This window comes from Zalophus californianus, chromosome 9 (genome assembly GCF_009762305.2).
Source record: "Zalophus californianus isolate mZalCal1 chromosome 9, mZalCal1.pri.v2, whole genome shotgun sequence".
Classification (NCBI taxonomy): domain Eukaryota; kingdom Metazoa; phylum Chordata; class Mammalia; order Carnivora; family Otariidae; genus Zalophus; species Zalophus californianus.
The window spans coordinates 68,125,648-68,143,299 of NC_045603.1; the positions used below are offsets into that span (position 1 = coordinate 68,125,648).

The window sequence follows — 17,652 nt, forward strand, 5'->3', positions numbered from 1 at the left end:
AATTGATCCTATTTCTATAGCTACATCTATGAAGAACCAGCTACGCTGGTTCAGTGTCTTCAGGCAATAACGCTAGCTCTCATCTCTTATTAAAAAAATGCAGCCTTAACTATCTGGTCTTTTGAGAGTTGTCAGGGAGAAAGGAATAATCTGAGACAGGTAGGATATTTGTGGGATGAGAGTTGGGGAAATTGACTCTAAAGAGGTCTTAAGCTTAAAATCTAAGCTAGGGGAGGAACAGTTTAAATCCAGGCTGAAGTAAGTGTCCAAGGGGCTAATGCAAAAACAGATGGGACAGGGAAACCTTCGCGGTGGCAGAATAAGATGAGATTAGAATCATCTGTGCCTGATGTTGAGATGTTTAACAGGTGGAGCCTAAGTGTATGGGTCAATACCAGGCAAGGAGACTGGCAGGTGTTAGGTAGGTAGGTTGGCCCCTCCCACTACCTTTCCTCCCACTCTGCTGATTCTGTCCACCAGCACTTGGCATGGGGCTTCTGGCCCCTTGTGGAACCAAAAATACCAGACATGCCGATTAAAGTTCCATTTTGACCTATCAGCTCTACCAGGTGGGGGGTTAGATAGATAGGCTACCTTCTGATTTTCATGAGAACAATTAAAAATCTGTATCCAAAGGACAAAAGACAGCAGTTTTAGGAGCTGTAGAGTTTCCTGTGCATCTCACATTTTACCAGGTTTGGCTCTTATTAGTATGGAGTCTTGGTAGGGCTTGACGGAGATGCCAGATTTTATTAAAGGTAGCTAGGGACAGCAATGAATGATACTGCCCAGAGTTTCAGAGATTCCAATTGTAGTAGCTTAAATAAAAATAACAAAATAAGTACACCTTCCTTTCCTCGACTATGTCCTATTTTTGAAGCACTGTGTATACCAAACACTTACCATTACATTTCCTGGGTAAGAAAACTGAAGATTACAGAGACTAAATATATTACACACTTACGATATCATGCTAGTAAATGGGAAAGCTGGAATGTGAAGGCATATCTGTCTGATCCCAGAGCCTGTATATATTCTATGCTTTCTTAATTTTGACATATAACTTTTCTCCTTCAGGGTAACATCTTTGGACATGAGTGAAAAAGCCATAAATGTCTAGGTTGGAAGGTCTTTCTCTACTAAGCTGTCTTGGCATCAGTGACCCAGAAGCATCTTTATCCAGCTCCAAATACCCAAGGTCCACCCCCACATTCATTGGCTCTCTCTACTTTGTTATTTTTTAAATTTAATTTAATTTTATTATGTTATGTTAGTCACCATACAATACATCATTAGTTTTTGATGTAGTGATCCACGATTCATTGTTTTCTTATAACATCCAGTGCTCCATGCAGTACGTGCCCTCCTTAATACCCATCACCGGGCTAACCCATCCCCCCACCCCCCTCCCCTCTCGAATGCTCAGTCTGTTTCTCAGAGTCCATAGTCTCTCATGATTCATCTCTCCCTCCGATTCCCCCCCCTTCATTTTTCCCTTCCTTCTCCTAATGTCCTCCATGTTATTCCTTATGTTCCACAAATAAGTGAAACCATATGATAATTGACTTTCTCTGTTTGACTTATTTCACTGAGCATAATCTCTTCCAGTCCCATCTATGTTGATGTAGAAGTTGGGTATTCATCCTTTCTGATGGCTGAGTAATAGTCCATTGTATATATGGACCACATCTTCTTTATCCATTCATCTGTTGAAGGGCATCTTGGCTCTTTCCACAGTGTGGCTATTGCGGACATTGCTGCTGTGAACATTGGGGTGCATATGGCCCTTCTTTTCACTACATCTGTGTCTTTGGGGTAAATTTTTTTTTTTTTTAAGATTTTATTTTACTTACTTGACAGAGAGAGTGCACAAGCAAGGGGAGCAGCAGGGGAGAGGGAGAAGCAGGCTCCTTTCTGAGCAGGGAGCCCGATGCAGGGCTCGATCCCAGGACCCCGGGATCATGACCTGAGCTGAAGGGAGCCGCTTAGCTGACTGAGCCACCCAGGCACGCCTGGGTGTCTCTGTTTTAACCTCAGGGTCCAGTTCTGGTTGGTGTTTGGAATGTAAACTTCATCACACAGCCAGGCCGTTTCCTTCCACCGCCCCTAGAGGGCGGCCTGCAGTAATGATCCCCCGGAGCCCTCTAGCGGTCAGAGGAAGCTCCAGCCTTCGTTGGGGGATCAATGTTCCCAGGAACTTTCTCAAAGTCCGGCAGATGTTGCCCAGGGAAGCAAGGCTGTGTGACACACCTAGAGTCACCCTCATAGCTTCCCTTTAGTGCTTCTGGGACATGGTCACTAGCTCTGCCCCAACTCAAGATGACTTCTCAAACCTGCCAAGTGTGCCCTCTCGGATGCTACAGGGTAGATTCTGTCACTAAATTTCAGGAAGAATCAAATACAGGTATCTAGAGGATGTGGCAGCGCGTCCAAAATTTATTTTTGTATGTCCCCCAAAATGCACAGGGTGATTTATTTAAACTGATTCCCAGAAGCAGCTCTGGATATCTTACACTTCCCCAAGGTAAATAGCTCTAGTAATAATCTCAGGTTACATAGGGTAATATAATTATGATTTTCTAGGAAGTTTGTAGTTATATTCATAGAGTATATTTAAATAACATTGGAAAACTATATCGTCTAATGCTGGGATGCTATCAGTTTTTTTCATGATTTTAATACAATCATGACATTATAGTAATTATTTCCTTGTTATTTAAAATAACAACTCTAGGTTATTGTTATTTTGGAATATATATGAATATGTATTTAAATTACATATACTTTAATATGTGTATTTTGGTCATCAGATATAGATAGCAAGCATATATCAATCTATTTCACTGCCTCTGCTGGAGTTTACTGATATTTTTTTATTACTGTGTGTAAAATAGATTAGTTTACTTAGAAAAAAAATAGCTGCTGCTTTTAAATAATTGCAATAGAAAAGACTTTGCCAATATGTTTTCATGGAAAAAGATATAGATTCTTAATAAAATAGGAAATGACACTATCATTAGGCATATTCTGTTAAAAACTACCCTGTTACTCACTTAACTCTCATAAACGAATCGAAGCAAATTTGATTTGCTGAGAAAATATTTACAGGGTGATGCAGTACAGTGTTAAGTGTGGTAAAGATGCAAATAGGAATATGACATGATTCCTATCTTCAAAGTTCGGCGGGGGGGAAATAAAGGCATGTATCTAAATAACTTTTAAAAGGACAAAACAGTGGAAGATCATGACCTTAGCAAAACAAACTAACAATCCTAGAAATCAAAGAGAGAAAAATGGCAATTTAGATAGTGCTGGCAATGCTGCCCATCATTCCTCTCAATGATTGCCTGGAGTGAGCATGACAGGAAGCATGTGAGTCTGTGGTTCCCTCAGTTTGTCTCTGTTCTGGGTGCCTCTCAAGTGTGAGCATATCACTGAGCTGAGTGTGATTCTAATTTTTAAAGATATGCATATATGCATTTTTCATATAAAATGGACCCTAAAAGCAAGCCAACTACTTCATCTGGTGCTCAACCAAAGAAACAGGAATCTGTTCCAATGCTGGAGGAAATACGGGCTGTGCTGAACCAACTCGTGGTCTCCAGTGGAGCGCCTGTCGAAGGACTTTTCCAGGGTAATTTTGATTATTCATGACTTTCTTGTTTCTGATTTTAGAATCTAAGAGATGTGAATCTGTTGTAAGATTCTGTGCAGATGCTATATCATCAGAGACATATTCACAGCCTGGAAGGGTCTTGGGTGCCCTTTGGGAGGTTTGACTTTCTTTAGCCATACAGTTGGAGTCTGTTAAAGGTTTCTGAATAAAGGAGGTTCTAACACCGGGTTTAAGAAGATCAGTTTGAAAATAATATTCTAGATGGACTGGAAGGTGGAGAAACTGAGGCAGTGAGGCAATTAAGAAGATTTTATGATCATAGAGGTGGATAAGAACTATTGATTGTCAGACCTAGAGTGAGGGAGAATAAGTTAAAATTTTTAAATGACTAGGATGGATTAGAAATAGAGATTTTAAGTTTGGGTGACCATGAGGTTGGTGGCTTCTTTAACAGAGTTAGGGAAATCAGAAGAATTAGTTTTGTTTAGGGAGTTGAATGGAATTTTGGATAGAATGTGAGGTAACTGTGGGAGACCCAGGTGGAGATGTTCAGCAATGAGCTGGAACTGCTGGGAAGAATTCTTAAAACATTTGGTTTGGGCTACATTCTGTTTTGAAATAACAGTTGAAATCACAATAGTAGACAACATGGCTAATAAAAATCAGCCTTGTAGAAAGCAGGGAGAAGTCCAAATACAGGTTCTTGGGCATTACCTGTCTTTGCAGGAAGAAAAGAAGCAATTAAGAAAACCAAAGAAGGAACATTCAGAGAAAAAATATTCTGGGGAAGAGAATTTTAAAAGAATTTCAAGGAGAGTTGAGTCCTGACTTGGAGAGATGGAAGTTTAAACCTCAACTTAGGATAGGTGGTCTATCCAAGGTTTTTTTTTTTTCTGATTTATAATTTTGTATGAGACTAACAAATGTATAACCATCAGCTCATATTTACACAGTCTATTTGTTTTTGCTCAAAATAGTACAAGTATAGGAAACTGGGATTTTCTCAGAAATGCCTACCATTGTAATCCCTGGTGACCTTCTAAGAGGATATAGGCCAAAGATTGCAAGCCAAGGAGTGAATTGGGGTTGAAGAATTATCAAATTTGCTTTTGAGAAATTTGGTGACAAGAATAAGGAGAGAGAAGAAGAGTATGTATGGTTAAAAAGTAGGAAAGATCTGGAAGGCAGCTCACACCAGCCTGGTGGTCTCATTGCAGCTTTTGGATTATTGTTCAGTTAACCTTTAGTGTATTCTTTCAGGCTTTTTCTGTGCAGATGCTATTTTTAAATCACTTAATATGTCACAAATTTTGTCTATGTATGGTCCTCAAATCAGAAAATATCATAGAGCATTTGCTGTCACGTGAAACTGGAAATACACAGAAACTATATTTAGTACACAATCTGAGTGGAAAATTCATGCAAGAGTTTAGTCAAAGAAGATGGTTGCCATGACTCTAATAACTTCTAAAGCATCTTTAATGTTTTTTTCTATCTGTGAAATAGTATGATTCTCTGAACCTTAGACCCAGAATCCTTTGAAATAGTGGAGTGGGGGATGCAGATGCTTCTCTGGCAGAGCTGTGTCTCGCTGCAGATGCATGAAAGTCGGCTGATTATGCCTTACTAATCCTTCTCTGAGTGCTCAGGCTCTTTTGTGGGATATGACTTTCTCAACTGAGCAATATTTCCCATTGAGCCCATTCATTCACTTACAGCACTTATTGATCATAGACAATTAGCTATAGCTTTTAGAGCGTATTAGGTTTAATGAGATCGGAAACATGATCGCTATCCTTAAGGGACCAAGTCAGACAAAATGGGAGGAAAATGTGTTGGAAACCTTTGTCTCAAATAAAGCAGATCATTTGAGCAAAGCTCCCATCTCACATTCTGAGATGAGGAGCTGAATATAGTAGTAGTGACCGCCACATGGCAGTTTTATGATTTAAAATTCCTAACAGCTACATCACACAGGACCTGGAGATAGAGCAGGTATTATCTTTTTATTGCCTCCTCCACAAAATACCTCATCCTTCCTTCTCTCACAGAATCCCCAGCTCAAGGAGGACCAGGATGTAGGATTGCCAGTACTAAAACTGGGAGAGTTCTGGGCAAACTGGGACGAGTTGGTAACCCCTGTTTGGAGCAAGGCTGTCTGACTCTATGCATCCTCTCATCCTTGCCCACTCTTCTAGTCAATCTTTCTCAGTTGGTGAAGATAAGACCCAGCTCACATTCTTCTTTCCATTACCACCCCTGATTCATGTGGAAACTCCATCCAGTTTTAGTTCCTTGATCTTTTCTCTTACAATTCTTTCTCATCCTTCCTTCTTACTTTAGCTGCCAATTCTTCTGGTCAAACCTTAGATTTTGTCCTTATGAATAACTATACCACCCTCAAAATCTCAGTTCTGATATCCCATTCATCTCACTGCCTCCATGGTAATTCTTCAGTCACACCAGGACTTCCAATCCATTGGTGACACCATTTTTATTTATTTTATTATTAATTAATTAATTAATTAGTTTTTAAGGTAAGCTCTCCTCCTGATGTGGAGCTCAAACTCATGACTCCGAGATCAAGAGTCCCATGCTCTGCTGACTGAGCCAGCCAGGTGCCCCCGATGAAGCCAATTTTAATGTCCACTGCTCTAGTTCCTGTTCTCACTTCCTCCCTGCCCAGATTGGGTTCCATTGTCTAATTACTTGCAAACACCCTCAGGTCCCTTGCCTCCCCTCTGCCTTACTCAAGTGGCAGAAAACCAACACTGGTTAATCCCAACTATTTGCAAATAGGTGGTATAGTTCAGTGGTTAATGGTCTGAGCTCTGGACCTACACTCTTTGAATCCTGGGATAGCGTTTACTCGCTCTGTGACCTTGGATAAGTTTCCTAATGCCGCTGTGCCTCTGGTTCCTCATCTGTGCCCATCTCATGGGGGTGTTGTGGACTCAAAGGTATTAATAAAAGTAAAATGCTTCGAACAGTGGTTGGCACATAATAAACAGTCAATAAATGTTTCCCAAGTTTATAGTTGATCACCAGGGAAAAGCACCTAACTATTCGAATTGATCTCTTTTAAATTTCATGACTGTCTGTGTCAAGTGGACCTTTGTGCAGCATTTGCAATTCTTAGTCGACCACAGTTCTCATTTCCCTACTGATGTATTTTCTCTCTCTCAGGGATCAGTATTTCACCCCTCTTCTTTCATCTCAAATTTCCAACTCCTCCTCTCTGCTCCTCGCTCTTAGTGGATGATTTTGCTTCTTATTTCACTGAGAATAATCAGAAGATAATGTTATTTTTCCACCAACAGGCTGCCCACATCTGTAGCCTTCTGCTCCAGTGCAAGTGTCTTTGTTTCTGCATTTGGGGACAACCCTTGTGCACTGGACTCCATCTCTTTTCACTTTCTCAAGAATTGTAGTGCCATAATTATCTCCTTCTCTTTTTTTTTTTTGAAGATTTTATTTATTTATTTATTTGAGAGAGACTGAGAGTGCAAGAGAGAGAGCAAGCACGAGTGGGGGGAAGGGCAGAGGGAGAGGGAGGAACAGTTTCCCCACGGAGCAGGGATCCCAATGCAGGGCTTGATCCCAGGGTCTTGGGATCATGACCTGGGCTGAAGGCAGACACTTAACCGGCTGAGCCACCCAGGCGCCCCATAATTATCTCTCTTGTGTCTTGCATCATTACACGTCTCCTTTCTTCTCTGCCATCAGTGCTATAATATTAATCAACAATCTTAAACAAAAGGGGAAAAGAAATCTCCCTTCTGTCTATGTCTGTGGTAGCTACCAACTTATTTACTATCCTGTATAGCAAACCTCAGTGTCTCTATGGTCTCAGCTCCCATTTTTATAACAATTCGAATCAAGCCTTATTTCACCAAAACCACACCTGTATGAGCCAACAGCAGCCTCCATCTGTCCAGTCTGATGATCCGTAACCTGCCCTCATCTTCCTTTGCTCATCACCAGTGTTTAACATAATTGATCACTTCCAGTTCTTGAAGGTTTTTTTCACTTGGCTTCAGGACACCATACTATTTTGAGTTATCGTCTGTCTGTCTCCTCAGTCTCCTTGCCTGGATTCTCCTTTGTACCTTTAAATGTTTTTGAAAACAATGGAGTGCTCCAGAGTTCAGTCTTAGGCTCTCCTGGGCTTGCAGAAGTGATCAGAGTGACCAAAACCAGGAGAAATTGATTTCATGGGTTTCATATGGGGCAATGAGAACTGTGTTGAGAAGGGAATAAGCATAGTTTGTAGGAAAGAGAAAAGCCATTATAATGATTTTAAGTTGAATTTTACTTAATATGAGATTGTTTAGTGGAAGCCATTTTACTGTGATAAATTCAGTTCCATATTTTCTGAACGCTGGCAGTGGAAAGGGGAAGGGAGAATCAAAGATGGAGCAGAAGTATTCTTGCCAACACAGTCCTGAAGGCAGTCTGGTTATTGTCCTAATTTAATTAATGGAAAATTAAGAGCTAAATCAATACTAGAACTCTAACCAGAATTCTTGGTGGTTCCCGGTCTTCGATTAAGTTGATGAAGTTATTTGCCTCCCAGATTGAAATACAATAAAGAATAAAGTGTGCCTAAATTACAGGTTTAAAGAGCATTCAAGGGGAAAATTGCTGGAAAGGGTAATAAAATAACAACCACAGAAATACAACTTTCCTTGGCATTTTCAACTTAGCTACCTCAGAGCTACTAAAGGACCCATTTGTGTCTTTTTCAACAAGATCTCAGATTTTTTCAGTCAACCACTCCTAGGATTTTGTATTGGCATAATTGGATTTTCTCCTTGGAAACTGATTTTTAATGAAGAACAGACTAGAATATAGACGGATGATGCAATTTTATTATTAAAACCCCAAGGCTGACACTGAAAAAAAACCTCGCATTTAAGAAATTTGTAATAGTAAAGGTGCTTAGCCACCTCTGAGGTTTTCTGTATAATACCAACAAGATTCAAGCACAGTTTGTCTACTTAGATTTGGGTTTCAGTGAGTATTGTAAAGGTTAGAAGTTTGAGTATGCAGTTTATGCCAAACCACTCAAAAAAATAATAACAGCGTTAATAATAGCTACTTTCTACTGGGCAACTACTTACAGTTAGTTATTTACAGGTTATATTTTTTATCCCTTCCAATGACTGGATGAGGTGGTGTAACTATCCTTCACAGACAGAAACTGAGATTCAGAGAGGTTTTATCATTTTTCTTTTTTTTTTGTTTGTTTTCTTTTTTTTTTTTTTTTTTTTTGGTTTTATCATTTTTCTAAGGAAAGGAGAGACATGCTCCCAGTCCTCTTACTTCCAAAGGCAAGGGGAAGGGGAAGGAAACCATTAAGTACCAGCTACTATGCCTGGACCTTTTGTGTAACTATCTAGTTTAATCAAAAGCCAGAGTTAAGAAATAGATTGTATGAGATCTGTGCTTAGCACTTTGTATTATAAGAGTACAAGTCTGGATGGCATTTTAAATGAGACACATTTGCAGTATCATATTTAAAATGCAGTGCTTACATCCTTGACCCTGTAGAGAGCTAAAAGAATTGTTACTTCACATCAAGATTTTTCCTCTCATTTAATGACTACTGAAGCATTTCTTCTTTGCAAACCAGCTTATAAAACTCTGGGCCCTCACTTAAAAATAGAGTTGCTGAGAATTAGGTTCGTATAGTATAACCATACTGGTGGTCTTGCCTGTTTTAGCCCCCGGATATACCGCAAGTGTAGGACATATTAAATTTCTTATGTAACAGTGGTTTCTTTAGAGATCTTTATGTCCAGTTGGTTATAAGTTACTGATGTATGTTTCTTTTTGCTGTCAAGCACTTTGAGGTGAATAGCTTGAGGTGAGTGCCTAAAATGTGGCCAAATAAAAGAGAAATAAAAGTTACTCTAGTAAGACAGGAGTTGGGTTCCCAAATGCTCTTTGTTAATGATTTGTAAGAAATTCTCCTCCTGGGCTGCTGCTAACTCTTCTGTAATCAGGTGTTAATATTTTAGATAAAAAATAAAGTCCAGGCAGGGGTTGGGTTGAGTGGGAGCTAAGAATTGAGGGTGGGCAGGGGTGAGGCAGAGGGAAGCAAGAGCAAAAGCACCACACTGGGAGATTGAAGTCATCTTGGATAATGTTAATTTTCTTGCTTTATTCTCATTAGTTCTGTGTCACGTAAGTACCTCTTTAGATTTTTATTCCCTTAAAGAAAGAATATTTAGAAAATTTTAGAAAAAAATCTTACTTAAGTCCCCTCGCCCCCCAAATTAAAAGCACAGATAGACACATTTTCTTTTATCCACTGCCATTGTTCGTTCAGGAGATGGGAGTTTTGAAGGCTCCCATACAAGAGTTTGGTAATTGACAACCTTAGAAAGAAATGGGTATCCCTACTTATAGTGCTAGTCTGGGTGTCTTAAGGAATACCTGCATTATTCTTACTCAGGAGCTTATCACTGTGGCCAAACAAATACTATTGTAAAATATAACTGGTCCAGTTCAACAACTGAGTGCCCCATATGCACTGTGGTTGGTGTTAAGTGGTTAAGTGATTGGTGTTAAGTGAGTGAGACAGCCTTGATTTTCAGAAAGTTTGCAGTCTTAGGAGAAGCAGGCAGGTAAATAATTACTAATAATTATTCATAAGGAGTAAAGTTCCATATTAAGTTATGAGCAAATTGTTAGGGGAGCACAGAAGGGGAGGATGTTTAATTCTACAAAAGAGAAATTCTGTACTCTATGCTTTTGTTTGGTTTGCATGGGAAACACAGTAGTCTGAAATGTACTTTGAAAAGTATGTTGGAGTATAGGATTCACGCAGCGTTCACTATTTGGTTCTACCCACTGGTTTGGGCTGTTCTAGCCCTCAGAGTTCTATTCAGTGTCCTGCAGATAGGATGACCTCCCAGACTGGCCTTCCTGAGCATTTCCTCTACCTTGAGATGATCTGTGTACTTCACTAGTCATTAAGTGTCGTCAGGGAGGGACTATGTGTATTATTCATCTTTTTACTCCCTGTGCTTAGCAAGTGCTTGGCACACTGTAGGCTCTCAGTAAATTTTGATAATTGAATTAAGAAGAAAGAAAGAGATGTGTGCCACTCTGACTTCACCCAACCAACCCTATTTCCCTTCCCACCTCCTTGACTTTTTTGCTTTATGATAATGGATGTTAAAGGATATCCTTCCTTAATAAGTTTTTCAGAAACTGCATGGCAGTCATGTTAAGGGTTTCCTTATTCCTTTCAATTTGAAAAGAAGGATGGAACAACCAAGACCTTCAGCTTTATTCATCTCCCATCCCTCACCCTCTTTAAAGGGTCCTTCTTTATTAGGATAACCTCTAATAAAGATATTAACTCTGTATTTTCTTTATCCATAAAATAGGCATAGTTCATCTGGTTTCTGTATTATATGTGTTAGCCCCTTAATAGCATCATTTGCTGTTTGATAGACATTCCAGACTGAAGGTTTTAAAATAATATATCATTAAAAGAAATTAGAGTTGGTGGCCAAGAATTCAATCCCATTTCTTTTCTAATAGAATCAAAGCATTCACTAATTGGACACTTTCTTCCACAAGATGGCGCTGTAGTTCTTCCAATTATTTGGAGTCTATATGCTCAGGGTTTTTCTCTTCTGAAGTCTCTCCCCCACCCCTTATTTCTTTACATATAAAAGTACATATAAGAAAGAATGTAAAATTATCACTTGATAAGTCAGATTTGCTATCTGATTTTAGAGAGGTCCATAGGGATAGCCATGGAATAGCCAGTAACAGGAATTATGAATAATTACCATCAATGAGATAAAATAGACTTTTTTTGCATTGATTTTCTTTAAACCGTTGTTTATTAAGAAGAAGAAAAATCATTAAACACAGTCTAGCTCAACTATGAATTATGAACTATTTTTTAAAGCATTATGAGTCAAATTTTAATATTCTTTAGTACTACTTATAGTTTGGGTGTTTGAAATGAGTAAGTTGCTTAATTAACTGGGTATTTTGTTATTGTTTCTCCTCATGTGGAAAACATCTTAGATATAGGACTGATTTTTTTTTAACTAAATATTTTGGTGTTTAATCACATCCTCTGGTTTGTTGTAAATATTTTTTAGTTTTGTTTTGAAGTTAAGACTTCCCAAAATTTGCAAATAAATTTGCAGTTGAATCAGTTTATAATAATGATTCTGAGCCCCTTTTATGTGCAAAACACAGTTTCAATCAGATCTATCCAGGAAAAAATTTCAGCATTACTTTCTACTGACCCACTAACTCTGAAAAATAAAAAACAAAAAGATTATTGCTAATAATAATATGTTCAGAAGACTTAGATTTAAAATATTTGGGGAATGAATTATTTTTGAGATTCTTATTGAACCTACTGGGTCTCTTTAATGAAAATTGCATACTGAACCAAAATACTACAGATTTTAATTAATGCTCTAACATAATCTCCTTGTTAGAATCATAAATTCATTAAATAAAAAGTCCAACATGAAGAGAAATAAATTACGGTGTGCAATCCTTAATTATTTCTAATTACAATGAGTTTTAATGCATTTACCTTTATAAAATCACTTAAATTATCGATGTCTGAGGCAACGGTTTGTGTTTACGACTTGCACATTTATAAGGAGTAAATTAGTTAATGTGCTAATTAGAAAACTCTTACAGAAGAGAAGACAGGTTGTGGTTCACTTTTATCCCGTTACTCCTATTTGGATTGTGTAGTGGTGAGTAGATGGGAAAGCCATGGTTAAGTTTAAAATTGCTGAATACATATTAGATACGTCCATGCTTTAGTTGGTGCTTGAAGCATTTAAGCCATTTATACTCTCATTACTACTGCTGCTCATCACTTTTCTTGAAGGTCCTGTATGTGTCAGGCATAGCAAGCATTTGTGTAATTCACACAGTAACAGTGTGGAACAGATACTTCTATTGTGCTTTCACAGATGAAAACACTGAGGCTTAGAGATACGAGATAATGTTCCAGGGGTCAGGCAGCTGGCAAGTGTGGCCAGGATCTGAGTGCAAGTTTCTGTGATGCCAGAGCCTGTTAACCATTTTAATAACTTACACTGTGTATGTAACTTTTAACCATTAACATATTGTGTATGTAACAGCCATATCACTTAGCCTTTGGTGAAGGCTACCAATTTAATATGAAATATTATGTGCTTGATGTGTAAGGAATAATTCAGGATTTGCTTTCTTTCTTTTTTTTATTTTTTGAGAGAAAGAGAGAGGGGAGGCATCAAGGCAGAGGGAGGGAGAAAATTCCAAGCAGGCTCCATGCCCAGTGCAGAGCCCAACTCGGGGCTGGATCTCACAACCCCAAGATCATGACCTGAGCCGAAATCAAGAGTTGGACGCCTAACAAACCCAGCCGCCCAGGCACCCCTCAGAACTTTTCTTTTTTCTTTTCTCTTCTCTTCTTTTCTTTTCTCTTTTTAAGATTTTACTTGTTTGAGAGAGCGAGAGCAAGCATGAGCAGGGGGAGGGGTAGAGGCAGAGGGAGAAGCCGGCTTCCCACAGAGCAGGAAGCCCGACGGTGGGGCTCCATCCCAGGACCCTGGGATCATGACCTGAGCCGAAGGTAGACGCTTAACGACTGAGCCACCCAGGCACCCCTGAAGGGCTTTTGGTGTCATTTATTAGGAGAGATTTTCCACATCGGGGTGAGATAAGTTTGGTAAAGTGACGTCCTCAGAGAGAAATCAAATTCTTAAGGCTTATTCTAAGTTACCCCTAACCCTAAAGATTCTTTGATCCCCTGAATGTTGCCGTGTCTCAGCTCAGCTGTATCTGGCACGGCGCGAAGCACAGTGAGAAACCCACTGACTCATTCTTTCCTTCAGTCATTCATTCATCCGATCTGTCCAGCTGGCCCTTGATGGTTACTTAGTATTTGTACCAGACTCAATTCATTATTTACTGACCCCTCTGTTACAGGCACTATGTGAAGAAATGCGAGCCTTAACTTACACACCACACTAAAGAATCCATTCAGTGCGTTGTCTCAGTATGTGATGATATCCTTTTTTTTTTTTTTAAAGATTTTATTTATTTATTTGACAGGGAGAGACACAGCGAGAGAGGGAACACAAGCAGGGGGAGTTGGAGAGGGAGAAGCAGGCTTCCTGCTGAGCAGGGAGCCCGATGCGGGGCTCGATCCCAGGACCCTGGGATCATGACCTGAGCTGAAGGCAGACGCTCAACGACTGAGCCACCCAGGCACGTGATAATATCTTTTTGGTGCTGACGATTCAACCCTTTTGGGCTGCAGTCCCTGTTATTGTCAGCTTGTTTGAGCAGGTGATAGTCTTGTCAGTTGATAAAAAGCCGACAGAATTTATGTATTTGAGTGACTGAATTGACCTAATTGTTTGGTATTTAAAGGATTTGGTATGTGTTTTTAGAGACGGTCATTCCCATATTTAGGAAACAAAGGGTTATGTCACATCCATAGAGGGGTCCAGTGGAAGTGGTAGTGGTAATCGTAGTAATAATGTTTATAATTATAGTAGTAAATTTGACTTCATTGCTGGGAAGCAAACTTCAGTGCTATAAATATTCCATTGAGGATCTGACTTAGCAACTTCTTTTCTAGAAATGCAGTAAAAATGTGTTATTTTGGGCAAGATGCTATTATCTCTGTCCCTTCCTTCCTATGCAGGACAAAGAAGCTTCACTAGATGATCTCTACATTCAAGTTCAATACTAAAGTTTTATAACTTTAGGATTTGAGTTTCCTCCAGATCTGAGGAATTTGATGAATTCTATTTTTAAATTTTCCTGTTAGGTAATGCCTAGCAGGTTATCTCACACAGAGTAGACAATAAATGTAGTTGAGTGAACAAAAGGTATGTAAAGTATTAGAGCAACATCAATTTTACATTCATTTAATACCTATTAACTGGGCATCAGGTATGTGCTCGATACTGATCTATGTGCCTGGGAACTAAGCGGTAAATTAGGATTAAAGTCCCTTTCCTCATGTAAGTTTACAATCTAGGGGGGAAAGATGGATAATAAACTTGTAAAATAGCAATGATTTGAGATAGTAACAAATGCTCTGCAGGGTAATGGGAGAGACCTGAGGTAATATATTATGTGTATATAGGCAGGATGGTCAGGGCAGGCCACACTATGTGACAATCAAAGGTAAGAATATTCCAGGCATTAGAAAAAGCTAAAGGAAAGGTCTCTAAGTCAAATGTAAGTTGTCACTTTCAAGAGACATATGGTGGGCAGGTAGTAAGCGAGGAAGTGGTCTGAGATGAGGCTGGAGTTAGGCAGTGTCGAGATGGTGGTGGGTCTTTTGGGACCCGGGCATTTGGATTTTATTTAATTTGCAATGAGAACACGAGGAAGTCTTAAATATATGCCGAACTCCCTGTTACATAAATATCCTAAGACTGTGGATGTTGAGTCATAGTTAGCCAAAGAATGTCCCTCCCTCCCTTGTGTCCATAGTGATACCCTATTACTGTCTGTGAAACTCATTTCTAAAATTACTTCATTAAGGCAGGAATGAATGTCTCTCCCTGCTCATGAACTGAAAATTGTAATATTTCCAGAGGTTGCTTAGAGAACAACAAGCAAATAGGGTAAACTCTAAGAGGAGATGAAAAATATATTTGTCATCTATTTTTAGAAAATTCAGCATTTACAAACCCTTTTTATTCAATGAGATTTCTGGAACAGTGAGAGTCAAATCCCTATTTTTGTGATAGGGAGTTACAGATAATGTGGTTTCCCTTTAAGATTCCCCTACATATTATGAATTGAGGAGGGGTATGGATAGACTCATCATAGAAATGCAGATTTTATTTTATAATGCGGTGAAGGGACATTCTAAATATGACCTCATACTGCAACATAGAGAGGAGAGCTTAAAGCTCATTGATATTCTTTCATAAGAGTTTTATTGTACAATATAGGATGTCCGTAACCTTTGAAAGAAAATTGGGAAGTTGATTTATGTCTACTATTAAAGCTTACTTATAGTGGGGTAAAACTTGTGTATAATGATAGATGGTGTCTAGCTTGGTACAGTTTTTCTGTCCCAAATATGAAAAGATGAATTGTTACATATAAATGGTAGCATACTGGCTGGAACCAAAGAAAACTAAAACTAATTATATATTTTGCTATATTCATGTGTTTTTAGGGAAGTCAGTTAATGCTCTTGAGCCTCTGTTTCCTCACCTATGAAAATAAAATTGAACCAGGTAACTTCTAAAGAGGGTTAGAGTTCCAAAATTCTTATGATTCTGTGTGATCAACACTGATAAGTTAATTATGTAAATAGTAAGTAGAGTAGAGGAAAGGGTGTTTTATGTTTTACGTTATAAATGTGATCAGTTGTTGAATCAAGAATGAAGGAAGAGAACAGAATAAATAAATTTTAGGATGCAAGACTCTTCAAAGCTGGGTTAGTTTGAAATAAACTTTTATAAGTAATAAGAAGGCATCTTAAAATTTGCAACTTTCCTGTGAGTTAACTGTAAATAAACATTCCCTAATATTGCCTTTGTCAAAGCAGTTTCTGGAAAGAAAATCGTACATCTTATTGCCTCCTGCATATATTTTGACACTCCTGTGACCCAAAGTTAGTTTTGTTAACTAGTCATAGTATTAAGCCACTGCTCTGTTTCTTGCTTTTCTTCTAGTCCTGAAGTTCTCAGTACTCCAAAGGCATATCAGAAAATGAAAGACTAGTTCAAAGTTGAGAAGGCAATGAGAATTCAGTCTGGTGACATTAACTTTTCTTGGGTTTGTATGTAGGTATTTATACAGGAAGTTTGACTATTGCAAGCCAAGTTGATATCTTGTGGGGAGTATTTATCCAAAACTTACTTGGAGTTGGCAAATGTATATAATGCCAAGTGGTTTAATTCCTATATGTTTATCATTGGTAGTTACATCTGACGCAAACTCAGTTTTATAATCCCCCTTAAATGACATTTAGGATCTCAGTGTTTAGAATAAAATTCAAAAGATTCAGTGTTGTTCAGTATGTTTTTTTAAGTTGTTTTAAAACAAATTAGACAATAGAAAGGTCACGTTGAGCAAATAAAAAAAACTCTCTAGATTGCAAAGAAATTAAGGATATACCCAAGTGCTTTAGTTTTTCAAGACATAATCTAAGACCTTTTTCCCTTCTCTCTAAATACTTTCACTGAGGACGTCTCTAGGCTTATGATTTCCTTAGACTGATGTCACTGGCCCAGGCCTCTCTGCCAAGATCCAGACTCATCTGTACTACTCAGCATCTGCATCTGGGTGTGTCACTAGAAACTCAACTCAGCATGGTCACAACGAAACTCTTTTACTCTTCCCCCTGCCGCCTGATTCTCTTCCGGTTCCTTAGCAGAAAAAATGATACACCATTCACCCAACAGCATGACCAGAAACCTTGTCCTCGACCTTTACTACTTTGCATCTTAATCCACCACAATCTTCTGTTTTTGTTCTTTTTAACCACTGTACGACTTTTGAATCTGTCTGTATCTTCAGAGCTAGTTTCCTCTCTGGGCTCCCCTATCTGTCATCTAGAATGCTCTAATAGCCCCTAACTCATCCTCCATGTCCATTCTTGTCTGCTTCCAATATGTAGCCAGGAGCGAAAGACAAATATGCTCCTTCACTCTCCTTCTGAAAACCCTGAAAAAGTTCTCCATTGTCTACTAGGCTAAGGCCAAAATATTTGACCTGGCTTCAATATCCTCGCCTCAGTGATCTGGCCACTGCCTGCTTCATCAAACTCAACTTGATGTAGCCTTCCTTTCACACTTGGGGCCCCAGCCATCTTGTGCTATGAGTTTCTAAAATGTGCTATATTCTTTCCTGCCTTAAGGACTTCAAAAGTGCTATTTCCTTTGCTTGAAATACTCTTTTCTGTCTGTTCTTCAAATTAAGTCTCGTTAGTCCTCAGTGAGCCGTTAATTCCTATTTATTATTCTGCTCAAATATCATTTCCACAGGAAAGCTTGTTTTGACCTTTTAGAAAA

General features: G+C 38.8%; 1 protein-coding gene across 2 annotated transcripts in view; it reads left to right on the forward strand.

Moving 5' to 3' along the window:
- Positions 1 to 2,506: 2,506 nt before the first annotated feature.
- Positions 2,507 to 17,652, forward strand: part of NELL2 (neural EGFL like 2) — a 389,138-nt gene continuing 373,992 nt past the window's right edge. The window contains exon 1 of one of the 2 annotated variants that reach the window (XM_027595082.2): positions 2,507 to 2,524. The gene's annotated coding sequence lies outside the window, so the exon portion shown is untranslated. Of the gene's footprint in view, positions 2,525 to 3,537; positions 3,635 to 17,652 lie in introns of those variants that run through there. The other variant, XM_027595081.2, reaches the window with a different exon arrangement.